Raw genomic sequence first — 12731 nt, 5'->3', positions numbered from 1 at the left:
ACAATAAAGAAATGCTACATAAACGTTATCTTGCACGTTTTATCGAACCATCTCCGTTTCTAACTTTCAATATATTTAAAAAGAGATCTCTCTCTCATCTGCGTGTGGGGGCGGGACCTCACAGACATGCTGCTGCGCTGTGCACACAGTTTATTACATTACATTACATTACATTACATTACATTACATTGCATTTAGCTGACGCTTTTATCCAAAGCGACTTACAATAAGTACATTCGACCAGGAAGACACAACCTTGAAGAAAACAGAATCATATAAGTACATCAGGTTTCATAGAGCCAAACATTTCAAGTGCTACTCAACTGGCTTTAGATAAGCCAGTCCTTTATTAGTATATAAGTGCTTTGTTAATAGTTCTATCGCTCGAAGTGGAGTCGAAAGAGATGAGTTTTCAGTCTGCGCCGGAAGATGTGCAAGCTATCTGCTGTCCTGATGTCAATGGGGAGCTCATTCCACCATCTTGGAGCCAGGATAGCAAACCCACGTGTTTTTGCTGATGGGAACTTGGGTCCCCCTCGCAGCGAGGGCGCAACGAGTCGTTTGGCTGATGCAGAGCGTAGTGCACGCGCTGGGGTGTACGGTTTAACCATGTCCTGGATGTAGGAAGGGCCAGATCCATTCGCAGCACGGTAAGCAAGTACCAGTGTCTTGAAGTGGATTCTAGCAGTTACCGGAAGCCAGTGAAGGGAGCGGAGGAGCGGAGTGGTGTGGGAGAATTTAGGAAGGTTGAAGACCAGACGAGCCGCTGCATTCTGGATGAGCTGCAGAGGTCGGATGGCACATGCAGGTAGACCAGCCAGGAGGGAGTTGCAGTAGTCTAGGCGTGAGATGACGAGAGCCTGGACCAGAACCTGAGTCGCTTTCTGAGTCAGCTGGGGACGTATCTTCCTGATGTTGTAAAGCGTGTATCTGCAGCAACGGGTTGTAGCAGCGATGTTTGCAGTGAAGGACAGGTTGTTATCTAGGGTCACACCCAGATTCCTTGCAGTCTGAGTCGGGGAAACAACTGAGGTGCCGATGTTGATTGTTAGGTCAAGAGTGGGACAATCTTTTCCCGGGAGGAAGAGCAGCTCAGTCTTGTCAAGGTTGAGCTTGTTTTATCGTTAATGTCCTGCAACATAATCTTCCTGTGCCAGAATAATGCACTTGAACGCATCAAAGCTTTGTGATTGGCCGGCGTGACCCCATGTGTCGGGGCGTGGCTGGTGAGCAGTGGGCAGTGCACTAGTTCGCTAACGTTGTCCGTGTCAACAGGAGTGACAGTCCGCACACACACAAGACCGCAATTATGGCAGAAGCAAAACATATATAATTTTCACTCCGAGTGGGAGGATAATTATTTTTGTATCTATTCCAATTCAAAGTGCATCTGTCTCATCTGCAATACGAGCGTGGCTTTATCGAAGAAGGGTAATTTAGGAGCGGCATTTCAAAACAGTGCACAAACGCTACGAGACGGAATTCCCTCCTAATTCTACCCTACGCTCCCAAAAGGGGAGTGGCCTGAAAGGAGAGCTAAATGCACAGCAGTCCATTTTCACCAGGCCCGACAACAAGAGCAAGGCTGCTACCATAGCATCTTATCGTGTCAGTCACGTTCTTGCGAAACACATGAAGTCTTTCAAAGACGGCGAAGTTGTGAAAGAAGCATTCCTGGAGGCTGCCGATGCGTAATAAAAATAACAGAAGCATTTCAACAGGTTTTTGATATGATAAAAACTCAAGTTAGATACCGTTATTAATCAGCTGTAAGTTTGAGTTTGTTTGAACTTATTCATTATAATTATTGTACAAAATGGTATAAGAATGCAAACTTAAATTGATTATAGTCTATTATCAATTCAGGTTAAGAAACTAGTGTTGCTTGCATCCTATTTTAAAGGCATTTATTTTTATAATCTACTAAAATGCAACAAAAAAGGGTTTGATTCTATTAATGTTGTCTTTTGTATTGCACTGTTGCAGCAGATTCCTGTGTAGCTTCAGATCTGAGTTGTCTTATTGGTAAGCCTCATTTATACTTTTGTAGCAACACTATTTTTATATAATGGCAAAGAAAGGGTTCAGAGTCTTTTCTTTTTTTCCTGTGTCATATGTGGCAGCACTGTTCAATGTTTCTTGAATACATTACCCACTTATAACAACACTGTTGTGTAACTTCAGTTCAATACTTGTATGTGTGTAGATTAGAAAGAGGTAAGATAAAGGATCTGCAGTGTTTTATGAAGTATTCATCGTACAAAGGTCAGTTTTATACAAGTAGAAGTGTGTATTTACCTGGTAGTAGGCTGTCAGTAATGGCTACGCCTCTCTATTTGGACTGGTAGATCTCGGCAGACTAGCAACTTTAAAAGTAGCTCTCGGTTCAAAAAAGGTTGGGCACCCCTGGACTAGAGCGATGCGATAGGAGCGTTTAGAGCGAAGCGAATATTCGCATCGCGTCCGGTCTGAACGCAGCATTAAAGCGAGCTCCGCGCTGCACTGGAAACGCGCCATTACATCACCAGAAGTCCTCATTTAAGGGGTAATTTCTCCCAAGAAAAATGTGTTTACTCACTTTATCAACAGCCCCACCAAAAATATTTTCCACCAGCTGCCACTGCACGTGACCTATGCAAAAATATCACACTCAATACATGTGTGTCTATGTGGGGTGCAGCTCTGGGGGGTGCATTGTGCCTTTGATGTATATAAATAATATACCATAACCAAATACGTACAGTGGAAATCAGGTTACCAGAGCAGGTCAGTCCAGTGTGCATGTTCCTCAAGGTCTCAGCAGAGTTACAGGTGAGGTAAAGAAAATAAAAGAGAAAAAGGTCAGTAACAACACTTTAAAAAACTTTGAATAATTATCTCTTTGAATAATTTTCTCTCAGTAATCACTCAACTACTGTCTTGCCAACAAACAGATTGACTCACCCTCACTATCATCACAATGAAACACGTCCACGTAGCGTTAGCCTAGCACCTACTGCCCCCTTAGCACCCGGTGGAGGGGGGCAGTAGGCTACTCTTCAAATGTTTCACGAAATACGAAATACTTACCATCATGACTACTCTTACTGTTTAACATTTTGGTTTACTTCATGTTAAGGCTAATAAAAATGACAAGGCTAAGTAATGTAATGCTAACTAACGTGCTCGCTACTAGCTAGGTAGCTAACTTGAATTTGTTCCATGCACAACATGTATATTACCTGATATGTTTGATCCAGCGACTCCTGGTACTTTCATCAGACGGGAAGCGATAGAACGAGCAAGAGGTATGATTACTGTTGTGATTACAACCTACAAAGCACACAGGCATCTTGTAAAAGTTAATTTATTTTTTAGCAATCTCTTATATTTATTGGAGGGAATAAATCAGTTATGACATCTTCTTCGCTTTAAAGGTGGGGTAGGTACGTTTCAGAAACCGGCTCGAGTGCACTAAAATTTGAAAGTACACAGCCGAAAAGAATCCGCCCCTTCCTTCAGACTTCCTTACAGAGCACCTCCTCCAATACACATGAACCAAGCGGCAAACTCTGGGGAAGAGCCGGGACGCCAATACGGAAGTGCCACACACTGCAGTTCATCTAGTGGCCAGTAGGAGCAGGCTGCAGAAGGGAGCAATTTCCATAGACCCCCATGTTAAAATGCCCAACTTTACAGCAGAAATAAACATGTTTACATCGTGGTTAAAAAAACCATATTCTCTGTATAGTTAGATTCCCCCTTCATGACTACTGTGTGGGGGGTGAATTTTTTCTCAACTCATCTGTTTAATTAATATTAAGCCTTAAAGCTTTTGCATAAATTAGGGCGTGGTCACTTTGATGGACATGTACATGCCTCACTGTCAGCTAACAGCAACTTGTCCACTCTGCTAGGCTACAACCATAGAGGCTACAACGTTAGTTAGTTGTAGTTACTGTACTTGACCCTTTAGCCGTGTTCGTGGTGATTGTGCCTTTTAGGGAATATTGTTACAAATACCAGACAATTAAAATGTTGTGCTGTGCGCTTGAATGTAGGCTACTAACAGAACTTCCAAGAAGTCTAAAATTATAATATTATACATGTTAACCCCGTGTCACTATGTAATCTGTTGCAACACGTCAGCTAGCTGAATTTGAATCCTAAATCACAGGTTACCTACTCCTGCCACATCAAAACCCCAGAACATGAACCTGATTGAGGCTTTTAACCGATTAACACTTTTTATTTTCCTCCCTACTCTGAGATCGTGAGGCTTTTCATGCTTTCTCATGGACCTGTAACAGCTAGCCCTGATGCTCACTCTCCCTGAAGGTAGATCTTTGTTTGAAACTGTGGGGAATTGGATATCATTCATGTTATCCAAAAAAACGTAATAGTACATCATTAAAACGATTTACACTGTATCATTACATTACATTACATTGCATTTAGCTGACGCTTTTATCCAAAGCGACTTACAATAAGTACATTCGACCAGGAAGACACAACCTTGAAGAAAACAGAATCATATAAGTACATCAGGTTTCATAGAGCCAAACATTTCAAGTGCTACTCAACTGGCTTTAGGTAAGCCAGTCCTTTATTAGTATAAAAGTGCTTCGTTAATAGTTCTAACGCTCGAAGTGGAGTCGAAAGAGATGAGTTTTCATTGACAAAAGTTAGCCAGTAACTACAGCGTTGTTTGTCATTTACCTTCATAATTGTCGACGTAGCTGGATATGTAGCTACATCTTGAACCCCTTTTCTCTTTTGCTCCTCGGGGCTGAGCCTGCCGCTTGTACCAGCCGATGTACATCACTGATGTTAACCTTCGGTAGGTCTTGGAGACATCGAGTGTAAAATAGTGTCTATATAATATCTATACGCTATCTCTCTCGCTATCTATATGCTATCTATCGCTCTTCCCTCTACCGCTCTACTGTAGACCGAAAGTTTACAACCGCACACCCAGCCGCCGGAAATTGATAGACGCCATCTTGTGCAACTAGCCCATTTGGAGCAGGCGGGATTAGACTCTGACGTCACAGTCGAGCCGTTAGTGGCCGACTCCGCCTACTAAGGGCTTCTCGGCAACTCTGCAGAATCCTATGGGTGACGTCACGGACACTACGTCCATTTATATATACAGTCTATGACATGAACGCGCACATGACATCAGCAGACTGGTGAAAGTGGCCGCCTGTTGCTGGCGAGTCATTGAAGTACTGCTGCAATGCACGACATGGAAATGATTGTTTAAGATTGACAAACATTGTAGCGGCCAAAATCATATAGAACTAAAACAGATAATTAACTTAAAATAATACAGCCGCTGAGGCACTAGTTAGCGGATCTTATGCAGGGCAATGATCCAGGTCCAGACAAGATTCTCCGTTGTGCATTTTATTCCTATAACAAAATACAATGAACAGATTTCCTATATCTCTTTCCTTAAGCCTTTCCTATGGCTTTCCCTTGTGTGGCTTGAAACACCCTGGTAAAAAACCGTTTGCCTACTAGTGCTCTGGCTCCCACCACCCACCTTTCTCCAATATATACAACCACACCAGGTGCTCTAATCACCCAGACAGTGCCAAAAATATGCCTTCAAAATAAAAGCATAGAAACTACTTATCTAACTTATGACACTAACTCAGAATACATATAAATAAATGATAATAATTAACACTATAAACAGCAAGAAAATAAATGTTACACTATTAAATAATATAAAGAGATATATATAGCTCCAACAAACATCATATGTGTAATTCGTGGCACAATTCAAACAGGATCAAAAGATCAGTTTTCTCTCTCCATTGACTTCAATGTATAATTTTTCCGAAATAAGGTCCCATGGAGGCTCCCGGAAGGGGAGGGACTTCGCCTCTCTATATCGTTTTGGTATTTGCAGTGTTTTTTTGTTGCGTTTGTTTTTTGGTGTTTGTGTGTTGTATTTAGTTTGCATAATTTCTGTAAATGCAGCGTTTTTCTGTTGTATTTGTTTTTAGGGTTTGTTTGTTTTTCATTTCATTATTTGCAGCTGTTTCCTGCTTATGTATGCGTTTTGGGCTTTGGGCCGTTGTGCAGTGTTTGCACCTGCCGGCCATCGTAATTTACATTGAAAAGCTTTGCAGAACAGCTATATTCAAAATACTTTCCACCAGATTTAATTTAAATGAGTTTGAAAGGTATTTGTTTTAATACATTTATTTACAATAAAAATTGGGACTGAAATTCAACCACATTGTAATTTAAAAAAAGAAAATACTAAACACGATTCTACTGGAAAATACATTATAGTATTTTGTCTGTGCAGTGATACTACATCATGGCACTATAACTTCTATTTACTTTCACATCACTGTTAATCTATAGCTTCAGTACAGTTACATTACTCCTGTTGAGACTAGCTTCTGAATTTGTTCCACATTCATTTAAACCACTGCACATTTCAACCAATCACCAACATCCTACAGCCTCAGTGTGTGACCTCATGAAAGAGTATATAGGCTTAGTGTGAAACACTGGTGCTCAATAAGACTTACAGTTAATAGAAGAAAAAAAAGGTGGCCTCAGAGGAAGAAATGAAAGATTTGAAACTTGATTTAGTTCAGCACAAAATGTCTCAATGTTCAAACCGGTTAAAAAACAGAACAGGCTTTGAAGAAGGACAACCTGGGGAAATGATTGCTAAATTGTGTCTCAATCCAGACCTGATTATACAGTAATACTTTCAACTTTTAATATGTTGTTTCAAAGTCTAATTAATTCTCTGAAGGCTAAAATATCAGCATGTCTGTGTAAGGTAACAGCCTTGACAGGCCACTAGGCGTTGCTGTTGCGCAGCAAATTGTTGTTTTTTGTCCATTGTGGGACACCGTATTTCTCTTGTTGACACAGCATTGGGAAACGAGACTGATTGGTTTGCCAAAAAATCAGTGGGTCCATATCACTGGTGATTCCCCTTGTGGCACGGTAATTCTCCACTTCCTTGAAGGCACGCATATGGTCCGATTATGGAGCTTCAACGTGGGTAATCAAGACCTCGTCTTCTTCCTCGAAAAGTTCTGCCAGTCCAGATTTTCTTATTTTGCTTGGTTTCTGCAACAAATAAAAAGAAGGAACATCTTAACTAAGACTTGGCTTGTAGCCTATAGTAAAAGCCTTACAAAATACATTTGTTATCTTTAAAAGTAAATAATTACCAATCCTGTATATTTCATTAATAAATTCATCATGTTTATAATTATGATAATTTTCTCTGACAAATTCTACAAATATTGCAATTTCACTGAACTTGGATATAAATGGAGAATACTCAGACCCCCCAATGCTTCTGTCAACCCTTTCATATACTGTACCTCTAGTTCTTCACTGTTGCCTGCTGCACAATCACTTTCACAACCAGCCGGTTCTTGCTGGATGGCAGTGGCACATGTTCCAATTCTCTTGACCAAGGCAGCCAGCCGCTCCCAGACGGCATCATCATGAGTCACAGTACCCTTGAATCGAGGATCCAGAGCAGCAGCCTCCTCCAAAAAGTGGCGGACAGACTCAGACTGAAAACACATAAGGGGATAACAAATTAAATATTCAAAGTTACTTATCTAGATATTTTTTATAAATGATTATTTGTTATTGTTTTTCATGCCCTACTGATATCAGAATTTGTTAGAACGATTTGACATGCCAAAGGGAATTCTATAATCAATAATAATGTGTTTTATTTTGGAAGTCGGATACAAATATTTCTAGTTGCATCAATGTGCTTGAAAATCCATATTCTTTTTTTTTTTTCTTTTTAAGATTTGAACCCATCAGGGAAAAGACACCCAATCGCCAGCTGCTGGCCTGCAGTATGTTACTAATCCCCGGGCCCTTACCAACTAAGCCAGCAGAACATCTCACTAAAAAGATGACAATATTGTTAAATTGAAAATACCTGATAGCGCTTGGCCAAGCTGCTTGATACAGATGATTTGATCTCCTTGGTGAATCTTGAGTCATTAGGCTTGATAGTCATCCACTTCTCCAACTTCTTGAGTATAGGAATGATCCGGCCGGCAGTGGGTTGTTTCTCCTTACTCATGGCAACAGTGCAGGAAAGAAGAATTTTCATGACCGCACAGAATTCTTCTGCCTTACCAATGTCCTCATCACTAATCTTGGCCAAACGTTCACTCTCTGGGCTTTTTCTCATCCTGACATGCCGAGAGCAGTGCTGGATACTGTTCAAGAAATCGCACCATCATGTCATGGGTAGAGTTCCATCTCGTTTTAACATCGAGGATTAGCAGGTGATCTGGTAGGCCTAGAAGTTTTTGCTTTTCTCGGAGCACTACTTTCCCCATGTTTATTGACCTGAACCAAGAAATGATAGTGCGTATTCTTCCTTTCCACCTGGCCACCTCTGGGTTGTCCACTGCTTTCTAGGCCGCCAAGTTTAGAGTGTGAGCAAAGCACCCAAGTTTCATTATACCAGCCTTCTCAGCAGCAACTTCCATGTTGGCAGCATTGTCGACAGTGATCATGGACACTTTATCCTTCAATCCAAAGTCAGCCAAACAGTCCTCAATTTCTACAGCCACATTCTCTCCAGTCTGTGGTACAAATACAGCTTTTGTGCGAAGCACTCGACTCAACAATTTCCAGTCAACAATGAAATGTGCGGTGAACGTCAGAAAATGATCTGTGGCCACACTGGTCCAACCATCACTGGTTATGGCAACAAACTGGCTTCTGGCAATGTCACGTATGAGTTTTGACTTTTCTTCATCATACCATGAAGGAATCAAGGTATTAGCCAAAGTATCCCGGTTGGGTGCCTTCCACCTGTTGTCAAACTCGTCAAGCATCTCTCTGAAGTGTGGGCTTGATATTGTACATAGGGGCGCCATGTCTTTAACTATATACTTGGTAACCTTTCTCCTCATGCTGTGTAACTTCTCTGGTCGAAGTTTGGTCCTTCTGGCAATGCTCCAGGGTGACGTCACAGGCAACATAGGTGTTACTACTGGTGCTGCAAACAAAATGGAAAGATAATAGCCAACATTAATTTTAATAATAATAAATACATTTAATTTCAAAGCACTTTTTCAGGTGCTCAAAGATGCTTTACAGTGGTGATAAAACGAGATAAAATAGAATAAAAAATTATTGAAACAGCAACACATATATCATAATAGAATTAAAACAGCAACACAACACAATTCACAAATTAAAAGCCAGTCTGAAGAGGTGTGTTTTGGTCAGTGTTTTGAAGGTGGAAGGTGAAGGTGGGTGCAGGCTCTGATGTGTTGTGGAAGGGAGTTCCAGAGGGTGGGGGCAGCGATGGAGAAGGTGTTTTTGTCTATATCCATCAGATCTAGCTAGTTCTAGCTAATGATATGACTGCCTGCTTATCAAAGTACACCAAAACAAACAATAAGCGTTACTTGGCAACGGGTTGTGGCGGCAAAGTATAGCGCGGCTGCCGCGGCATTATTATGTTTTACATGAGGGAAGATTTAAACTTTAACGGACATGTTGACCGGCAAACAAAAATTATAACGGAAACTCTGGTTGTTGTGCGAGTCTGTCCATGTGTAGTTATTATTCTCTCCCTGTCTACCTAGGTCTCCGTCCGTAGCTAATCTCTCCACCTATGCTGTCCACTCAATTGTCTCTTCTGTTTGCGTTTCTGCCCCGTCAGTTAGCTTGGTTGGCTAGCATTGTCGATCACTCATAAGGAAACTCACCTGGTTGTAGCGTAGCCGTAGGTAACATGGGTAGGGATGTTGAAGGCGTCGGAGTCTGGGAGGCTGCAGACAGTGGTTGTCCTTGGGGCTTGAAGACTGAACATTCTCCTATTCTGATTTTATGCGACAGCAGCAAATGTTTTGACAGGTTTGATGTGTTGCCGCCTTTCCCTGAAATAAATGTATTGCAGTGGTTACACACCCCACCATTCAAACTGGCAGTCATGTGCAACCACACTTTCGATTTCCGTGCCGACATCAAGCTAGTAGTTAGTAAGAATGACAGCTAACCGAACGGCTCAGACGTTCGGGAGGATGGTGACGAGCGTTGCTAGGCAATCAAGCCTATCACAAAAGCCGGTGCAAGGCGCGCCATCTGATTGGCTGGCTCACTTTTAAAATTAAATTAAAAAAAATATTATTTATTTTTTTGAAGTATCGAAACCGGATCTGATTTCGGTACGGTATAGCCACCAGTAACCGGTATTTCGGTAATACCGGATACCGGTATGCATCCCTTCTCCAAGGGTTCAGCCACCCCCTAGAACTGCAATCCAGAGTTCAAGTTTTGTATGCTACCGGTGTGGGAAGGAAGGACATACAGCCCGTGTCTGCAGAGCAGTGCTCCCAGATCCCAATCCGGCCTGGGCACACCAACGACAGCCTATGACCCCTGCGGAGGAGAACAGGCCTAACTCAGCTCAGCATTTAAATGCTTAGAGCCCATGGTAACCGGGGCAACCATGGGCGGGCAGCAAGATCCTCCAAAGCAAGTAAAAAAATCAATTGGTGGAAAAGAGGGCACCCCCTTAGTAGGCCCACGGAACGAGGGTGAGGTTGAAGTCAATGGAATGAAGTGCAAAGCTCTCATCGACTCTGGCTCTCAGGTAACCAGTATTACTCACAGATATTGGTGCAACCACCCTGCCTTGCAGAACCAAAAGCTGCAGCCTTCTAAAGTACCCATAGAGGGTGCAGCAGGTCAAAGTGTGTCCTACTATGGTGTCCTGCAAATTGACTTGAAAGTGCTGGGAAAAGAGTTCAAAACTGTGCCTGCTTTTGTTGTCCCTGATTCTGATTATCACTCCTCTGTTCCATTGCTTGTGGGAACGAATGTCATTCGGGCCTCGAGGAGTCACCTCCAAGCAACCTACGGCCAGCAGTTTCTTCACCGAGTCAAGGAAGACCACCCGGAGTGGTACACCGCTCTACTGGAGATTGGCAGCACCGACCGTGAGGCAACAGATGACAAGGTGGGCCCTGCTGTGTATACCGGGCGCAAGATTCGAATTCCCGCAGGAAAAGAGAAGGACTTGAGGTGTGAGATCAAAACGGGCCCACGGAGAAAGACTTATACTGCCCTCATTGAAAGCAACTCCTCCTTGCAGCTTCCCCAGGACCTCTTGGTTGCCAAAGTCCTGGCTGATGTAAAGAAAGGCTGCGCCCCGGTCAGAGTGATGAACCTGTCCCAACATGCTATTACTATTAAGCCACACACTCACCTGGCCAATGTATTCCTGGTGGACAATGTTGTGGAATTTCCAGACGAAAAGCTGAGTGGATGTCGCAATAATGGGAGTCAGGAAGTCTGCCAGAGTCTGGACCAGGTAGTGGTGAGTTGTGGGGTGGACCTAAGTGAAGCAGCAGTTGAGAATGAACACCAGCGCTCCCTCCTTAGAGATCTTGTCGAGAGGAACATAGGTGTTTTCTCCAAGCATCCCATGGACTACGGCCACACAAAAACAATGCAGCATGACATTCCCCTGGTTGATTCCAAGCCCTTCCGGCTCCCGTATCGCAAGATTCCGCCTTCACAGTGGCAAGATGTGCGGAAGTTGTTGATAGAGATGGAGGCGACAGGAGTCATCAGGCCTAGTAAGAGTCCATATGCGTCCCCAGTGGTGATTGTGACTAAGAAAGACGGGTCATTAAGGTTGTGCATTGACTACAGAAAGCTAAACTCCTACAGCACGAGAGACGCATTTCCCCTGCCCAGAATAGAAGAGGCCCTGGAGGCTCTGGGGCAAGCAAAGTACTTTTCCACACTTGACCTCACATCTGGTTACTGGCAGGTGGAGGTAGCGGAACAAGACAAGCACAAGACAGCATTCAGCACACCCATGGGGATGTTTGAGGCCAACAGGATGCCCTTCGGACTGCAGAATGCTCCGTCCACCTTCCAGAGGCTCATGACCTGCTGTTTTGGGGATCTGAACTTCACCCACCTCTTGATCTACCTTGACGACCTCATCATCTTCTCCAAAACCTTTGATGACCATCTGGAGAGGTTGCAGCTGGTGTTTGATCGGCTTCATGAACATGGCTTGAAGTTAAAGCCTTCCAAGTGCCAGCTTGTGAGAAAGGAAGTGCAGTACTTGGGTCACTTGGTATCGGCGGAGGGGATCAGGACAGACCCAGAGAAGATCAGCAAAGTCAGGGACTGGGTGAGGCCCACAAACAGGAAGGAAGTGTTGCAGTTCTTAGGGTTTGCTGGATATTACAGGCGGTACGTTGGTGGCTACTCGAGCATCGCTGCTCCTTTATACCGCCTGACAACTGGTGACCCCAGGAAGAAAATAAGAGGAAGGAAGACAAGTTTGGGTCCTGAGCTGCCCTTTTTGTGGACTACAGAGTGTGAAGAAGCCTTTCAGTCCCTGAAGCAAAAGTTGACGACTGCTCCAGTACTGGGTTACCCGGATTACAGCCTACCTTTTGTGCTTCAGACCGATGCGTCGGGACAGGGGCTTGGTGCTGTCTTGGTTCAAGTCCAGGATGGAGCTGAGAGAGTCATAGCCTATGCGAGCAGAGGCTTGAGCCCGGCCGAGTCGAGGTATCCTGCACACAAACTGGAGTTCCTTGCTCTGAAGTGGGCAGTGACAGACAAGTTTTACGACCATCTCTATGGGCGTCCATTCTCTGTCCAGACGGATAACAACCCCCTCAAATATGTGATGTCCTCTGCAAAGCTGGATGCTACCGGTCAGCGATGGGTGTCTCGGCTGTCTA

General features: G+C 43.5%; 1 protein-coding gene across 1 annotated transcript in view; it reads right to left on the bottom strand.

The window, feature by feature from the left end:
- Nucleotides 1-2758, bottom strand: part of pdgfrl (platelet-derived growth factor receptor-like) — a 52510-nt gene extending 49752 nt beyond the window's left edge. The window contains exon 1 of the mRNA XM_034223200.1: nucleotides 2742-2758. The gene's annotated coding sequence lies outside the window, so the exon portion shown is untranslated. The remainder of the gene's footprint in view (nucleotides 1-2741) is intronic.
- Between the last annotated feature and the right edge of the window lie 9973 nt (nucleotides 2759-12731).

The sequence above is a fragment of the Gymnodraco acuticeps genome, unplaced genomic scaffold, assembly GCF_902827175.1.
Source record: "Gymnodraco acuticeps unplaced genomic scaffold, fGymAcu1.1, whole genome shotgun sequence".
NCBI classification, from domain to species: domain Eukaryota; kingdom Metazoa; phylum Chordata; class Actinopteri; order Perciformes; family Bathydraconidae; genus Gymnodraco; species Gymnodraco acuticeps.
The sequence above is the reverse complement of the archived record's forward strand: the minus strand, read 5'-3'. Positions and strand labels throughout refer to the sequence as shown.